The 6,000-nt window shown below is 42.8% G+C and overlaps 1 long non-coding RNA gene across 1 annotated transcript in view; it reads left to right on the top strand.

Moving 5' to 3' along the window:
* Positions 1 to 467: 467 nt before the first annotated feature.
* LOC138488715 (uncharacterized) overlaps positions 468 to 6,000 on the top strand; it is a 346,642-nt gene continuing 341,109 nt past the window's right edge. Inside the window, exon 1 of the long non-coding RNA XR_011274702.1 lies at positions 468 to 530. This is a non-coding gene — a long non-coding RNA (uncharacterized lncRNA). The remainder of the gene's footprint in view (positions 531 to 6,000) is intronic.

Below are 6,000 nucleotides of genomic sequence, written 5' to 3'. Positions count from 1 at the left end.
GACTCTGGCCGGATCCCGAGATCCGGCTACACATCTGGTGCCGGATCTCGGATCCGCCGAGAGCCGGCCCAATGACCAGCACTGCTTATTAGGCACTTATTTCTGATTAGAATTTAGTTGCCGTTATAAGTAGTTAGAAACTGCAGAAAAACACTCCTTAAATTGTTGTTCTACCTTAAACAATAACATGACTACAAGTAAAAAGGTTACCTGGACATAAATTGAAACACCGAGACTTGCCCATTTTAACCATTCAGAGATTCTGGTTCATGAAGTGCCTCAAATTGTTGCTTTTAAGATACTCTGTGTCGAAATATTGTATGTTTTTTGTTGTGTATCTTAAATTGAAAATGTCAGCCTGTGGTGCGTTTATAAAGCACCAAACGTAAATGATCACCAGCAGACAATATGCACTAGTTGACAGAATTACCTAACACTGTTCAAAATAGCATTCTTTTTTTTTTTCTAGATTTCTTACAAGAGAGGCCATGCCATACTTATAAAGAGAAAAGAAAAGATATCCTGAACAGGTACTTTTTTCCCATTATACCGTTATTTTGTTGCGATGATTAATTGTCCAAAATGTAATTGACCAACCCTATTGAAAGCTGGACAGTGCAATTCTCTTTACCACCTTTTCACTGTTTATGATTTCAGTACGTTGTCATATCCTTTTAGAGCCCCATTCTATTCAATCTTGCTTTGACAATGTTGCCTCGTCTCTAGAAAAATGATATCCCCATTAACACACAGTAGATGCCACAAAGATAAGCAAGTTAAAATGTTAAAACCCAACCATGTGTTCAGTTGTACCATGATCCTTTGTGATTTTACCAGAAACAAGTGGGATCAGTAATGTCGCCCATAAAGACGCATTCTTTTTAGACCATTTCACTGAAAAGCAGTGCATACAGTGACCTCACCAGAATTTGCCTAGGGCAGGATTGTTTAGTGTTGAAGTGGCCTATGCACTGTTTGGCTACAAACCTTGTTGAGAAAGGCTTAAACAATGAACCTAAGAAGAGCTGTTCTTGGGGTTTTCTTCATTGGAAAATTTGGATTACACACCAAGGTTAACCAGTTTGTAAAATATCACCTAAATACCAGCTTGCAACCATCACATCTCATCCTCCCAATTGGCATCACCTGTTAAAACAATCAAAATTCTCCATACTGGACAATAGTTCCATTAATTTAGTCTGCCCTTTGCCGATCTTCAATTGCCAAATTTCTGACTATGCTAATCAAAGCAACAATAATTAATCTATGACCTGAACCCATATAATCTTGCCTCTCCAAGCTTCCCACATGAAATTGATCAAAGTTGATCCATTACCATGGCCCCTTTCCCTTTAAAATCACATCAAAATTTACTGCTCATGCAGACCTCTAAGATAACAAGTCTTTGCAGTGCTAAAATTCTTTAAATTGTACCCTGACAGCTGTTAAAGCGCCTGAAACTCTACAGCTTCAGCGTTGCACAGAAGAGTACTATTTTGCTGCTTCCTAATGGCTCACCTTTTAGCCCTGTTCTCCATCACGTCATTTCATGTATTCCTCCTCAGTAATTCTTCTTCAGTGGCACTGTTACATTGCCACTTATGTTCCTTTTGTCACTTGCCTATTCTGGTTGATGTTTATTTCGGATACAAATCGATCCAAAAAAACCGAGTGTACACAAATGCAAATCTACTCCTAAATATTCTCCAGTTGACCCCTGAACTTGATGCAAGCAAATGAAGTTTGTAGAAACACTAGCTATCCATGAACCAAGTCATACATATGTTTTGACAACCCAAATACAAAGGAAGATTATATTTAAATAATGACGCAAGTCTTAAAACCTTTCAGATCAAGCAGGTAGGTCCTAAAAGAATATTCAAATAAATGGTCAAGCATGCCCTCCGCTGTTGGCCGTATTCTAAATGTTAGTGCCATCTCTGGAAGCCTTGTAGAGACTAATTTGCACGCTTGTTGGGCATTAGTAGTAAATGTAAAAGTGCAGACTTGCTTCTCCAGCCTTCAATCTTTTATAGATTGATTTACTTGAAATACTTTGCAGTTTTTAGGCTGGGAATCCTCAATATGCATTTGCCGTACCAATTTACAGGAAATACATTTCAGTAGGCTGTTCACCTCATTTTGGTCTATTTGACCCACTGCCATTAAGGTGGCAAAGCTTAATCACTGAAGGCCATCTTCAGAATTTCTAACTGCTTTCAGGGCAGATTATCTAACATTTTTGTGATTTTTGTAAAGCTTTTGCAGCAGATTGTGTAGCTCTTTCGATCAGACTCCTGCTGTGATCTTCTTTGCATTATTTCCTGTGATATTGACCATTTTAAGTCCAAGCAATCCTCAAAGGTGTCCGCTCCTGAAGTGAATCCCTTGGTGTTAGTTTGTTGGACCCGGGCTGTTATGCCAGGCCACACACACCCTGTGACACTGAGCTGGAGCTGATAGACCTTGACCGCTTCAGGGCCCCCAACACCTTGCTATGTAGCCCCAGTGCTTGGGACCAGGGGATCTCTCCAAGTCTATTGCACTCGCGCCAATGCACCCTTGATGAGGGGCTGCTCTTTACATGCACGCAAGTATCGGATCCATGCCACTTCAATGCTGGATTATGGATAGTGACAATAGGCTGTTCCAAACAGACTTTATTACCAGAGAGATGACACAGAGGCGATGGCTAGTGGAACATCTTTCCCTTGCCCCTACTTTACAGTGGTTCCTTTTCCTTCCAAACTGCAGGCAGGTTCTTCATGGGGTCACTCTCTACCATGGTTCTTTCAATCTGGTTGTAGACCTTCCTTTGTGCAACCAATTCTTGCAAGGACCATGTTATGCTGGAAATGCATTATGGAGGGACAGGGCCTCCTGTCTATGTCATACCACTTCTCTGTGTGTTTTCTCTGTTTTCTGCCACTGAGGTCCCGCCTGGACCACTGACGGTACAGCTCTTCATTCTTATCTTTTAGTGAACATCTCCCATAAGATACCCTTATGGCACCCATGGGATGTGTTTTTGGGCACCTTTGTATTGGCGGAGTCGGGTTGCAGAGTCTCTTGCCTGCATTGGAGTCTGATTTCTCACAGAGGAGCTGCAGTCTGTCCACTATTGCTGCTACACCACCTGCTGACTCATTAAAACCCTGATCCGGCCGCGGTGCGGGCCGCGGAGTCCGATTGCAGAGTCTCTTGTCTCTGGTCTGCTGGGACTGTTGGGCTGACGAAAGACGGTAAGACGCCCCGTAAAACTTTGCAAACAGTACTGAATTGTGGATCCCAGGAAACCCTATCATTGCCCTTCACTTATGTCCGCAGCAACGAGTAGTGAGCAATTGTAAACCGTTATATTTGGTTAAGCGGGAACAAGTTGGGCGTCGACATCGTAAAGGTTTACGCCTTACTCTGCCTGTCTGAGGCACGATTCCTCTGGAATTCCAAGAGAAACCGCCTACCTGGTGTCAAAACACTAAACTTGCCTCGGGCATTGGCACTCGGAAAATCCCCGCTTCCCGCTCCTACCTCCTTGTTGGTTCGCGTCCCACACGGAGTGCAGCTGTGGGTTGGGCACGCCAAGGAGACACGGCAGCGATCCGTGTCTGCGAGCGCTGCTACCTTTGCGAGCGCTTGCGGTGTTCCCCCTGCTGCTTCCTGTGGGAGTTTGTGAGAGACAGCCTGCGTGAGATATCTCATGGAGCGATCAGGTAGAAAACTGTTAAGACTCTCCAATAACCTTTTTTTTTTCTCCTTCTTTCAAACCGGAATATGAGCCAAGGTAAATAGCGGTAACCTTGTATCCCCAGCAAAGAAAGGAGCAATCTGGGGGTGTGGTACCTCCAACACTACCGGTACCTGAGCGAGTAAACTTAGAGGAGTAATTGAGTGGCAGGAGTGGGTCAGCAGTAGCAGGAGACTGCGGGACTTCGTCCTTTGATCCTGGTGGTGAGTTGGCCCACCCCATATTACAACAGGCACTCTGTGGTTGTGTGCCACTACAACAGGAGACTGCGGGTCTACGGCCTTTGATCCTGCTGGTGAGTTGGGCCTCAGTTTATCAGAAAAGCCACTCTGCTGCTGTGTGCAACTATCTGCAGAGTGTGTTTATGAACAGCGTGTAGTGAAGCTCACCTTATCAACCAAATTTGGAGGCAAACAAACTGAGCGGAAAAGTCTCATTTGAATTTAGCACTATTTGCCTGTAAACACTAGTACTAATGGCGACTGGAACAAGACTTGCAACCAAATCCAAGAGCACACTTGGTACTACGGTTGAGCTGAGGCCCCTTGGAACCAATCCCGATGTTACCACACTAGGTGACATTTCACAAGCATTGAACACAAAAGGAGATATTATAACACTAGTTAACACATTGGAGGACAATATTCAGGAAAGGAACATTAACCCTGAGATTAGTAAGGACATGTTCAATCCAAACAAAGATTCAACAGTGCCAAGCCAGCCCCCAAACCATGTATACAAGATCCAGACAGAAACTCGCGAGCCCCAATTGTCACAAAAGGAAAAAGCGATTGCGGCAAAAAAAAAATTGGGAGCTGGCATATACAAAGGCCAAGATGCGAGAAGATATCGGACAAAGAAGCTTCCAGTGAAAAAATACCAGGCAAGCTCTATCGATGCACATTACAGAAATTGAGGATTTGATGACGAATCAGGCTAAAAGAACATGCAGAAAAGCATAAAGGGAGAGCCGCCATGGTTAGCATCAACACCACAAATCTTAATGCCTGATGTGATGACAAAGGAGTATCACACATCTACTATAGTACATAATATCAGACAACCTGGAGACAGATCCCCAACAACAGAGCATACATCGAATAATAAGAATTTCTGTCAATATCAACCAAATGCATTACCGACAAACACACCAGAATCAATACCCACAACTATGCTAGACTTACAAAATTTGCTGTTAGCTGTAACCTCACAGGCGATGATACCATTCATGAAGTTATTGGAAAGTAATTGCGATACGCAAAAAGATCAAGCTACCCTGCTGGCTCTCATCCACTCAAAGCAGATTTTTGTGGAGTCCTTTCTAAACACGATAAATAATCGATTGAATCAAGAAGCTGAAACAAGTGCCCAATGGCAGTCCAGGCTATTTGAAATAGCAAGAAGAGAACATGAAGAGAAGGCAACACTGACAGCAGGTATGATGGAAAGCTTAGCAAAAGGGCACCTGCCGCCTAGTGTAAGACCGCAAAATGAAACTGGACAAAAGGAACCCGTGCCACATCAAATTGCGCAAGCACAATCTGAATATGTGCAGGGTAGTACCGACATTTTGATAGTGGACTCTATCCAACAAGGTGAGAACGCGATTGAAACCACTTAGGCTCTGACCTCCTTACCTGAGAAGCCAATGGAAAATTTTCCTATTTTTGACAATAAGAACATTGCAAATATCCCACAACCATCACAGAAAAAAACTACCAAATCAACAAAGAAAAAGAAAACAAATGGGTCTAGAGCCTTCTTACGTAATTTGACAACCCCTAAAGCGAACAAAAATATACAAGGAGAGAAAAAAAAAGAGGCAACACTAAGTAGGACAGTGAAGCCACAAAAACCCAATACGACCGAAAATATCCAAACAGATATCACTAGGATGGATGCTGTGATGACTGAAACAAACAAAGAGCGACAATGAAGAGATGCACATAGTCAAGATGATTTGTTGAACCTATCTACTTACTCCAAAGAAGAGCAAGAGCGTAACTTGGATTTGCAAATTTCTACCAATGATCATTCTCTAATCATTGTTGACTGTTATGAAGAAGGTTACACCATAGAGTCCAGCTACACTGACCTCAGCTGTGAAGACATTTCTGATCTAGATCTGGAGACGTCTAGACCAAGTGTGGAAGCAATTTCAGACAGTGAAGATTCTACATCACATTACTCAGAGATGAGCAAAAGAAACAACAAATTAGAAAATAGTGTAGACACAGGTATTAGATCAAAAC

Source organism: Ambystoma mexicanum, chromosome 9 (assembly GCF_040938575.1).
Source record: "Ambystoma mexicanum isolate Mex_15411 chromosome 9, UKY_AmexF1_1, whole genome shotgun sequence".
In the NCBI taxonomy this organism is placed as follows: Eukaryota; Metazoa; Chordata; class Amphibia; order Caudata; family Ambystomatidae; genus Ambystoma; species Ambystoma mexicanum.
Note: the sequence above shows the minus strand (reverse complement) of the source record. Positions and strands in the feature narration are given on the sequence as shown.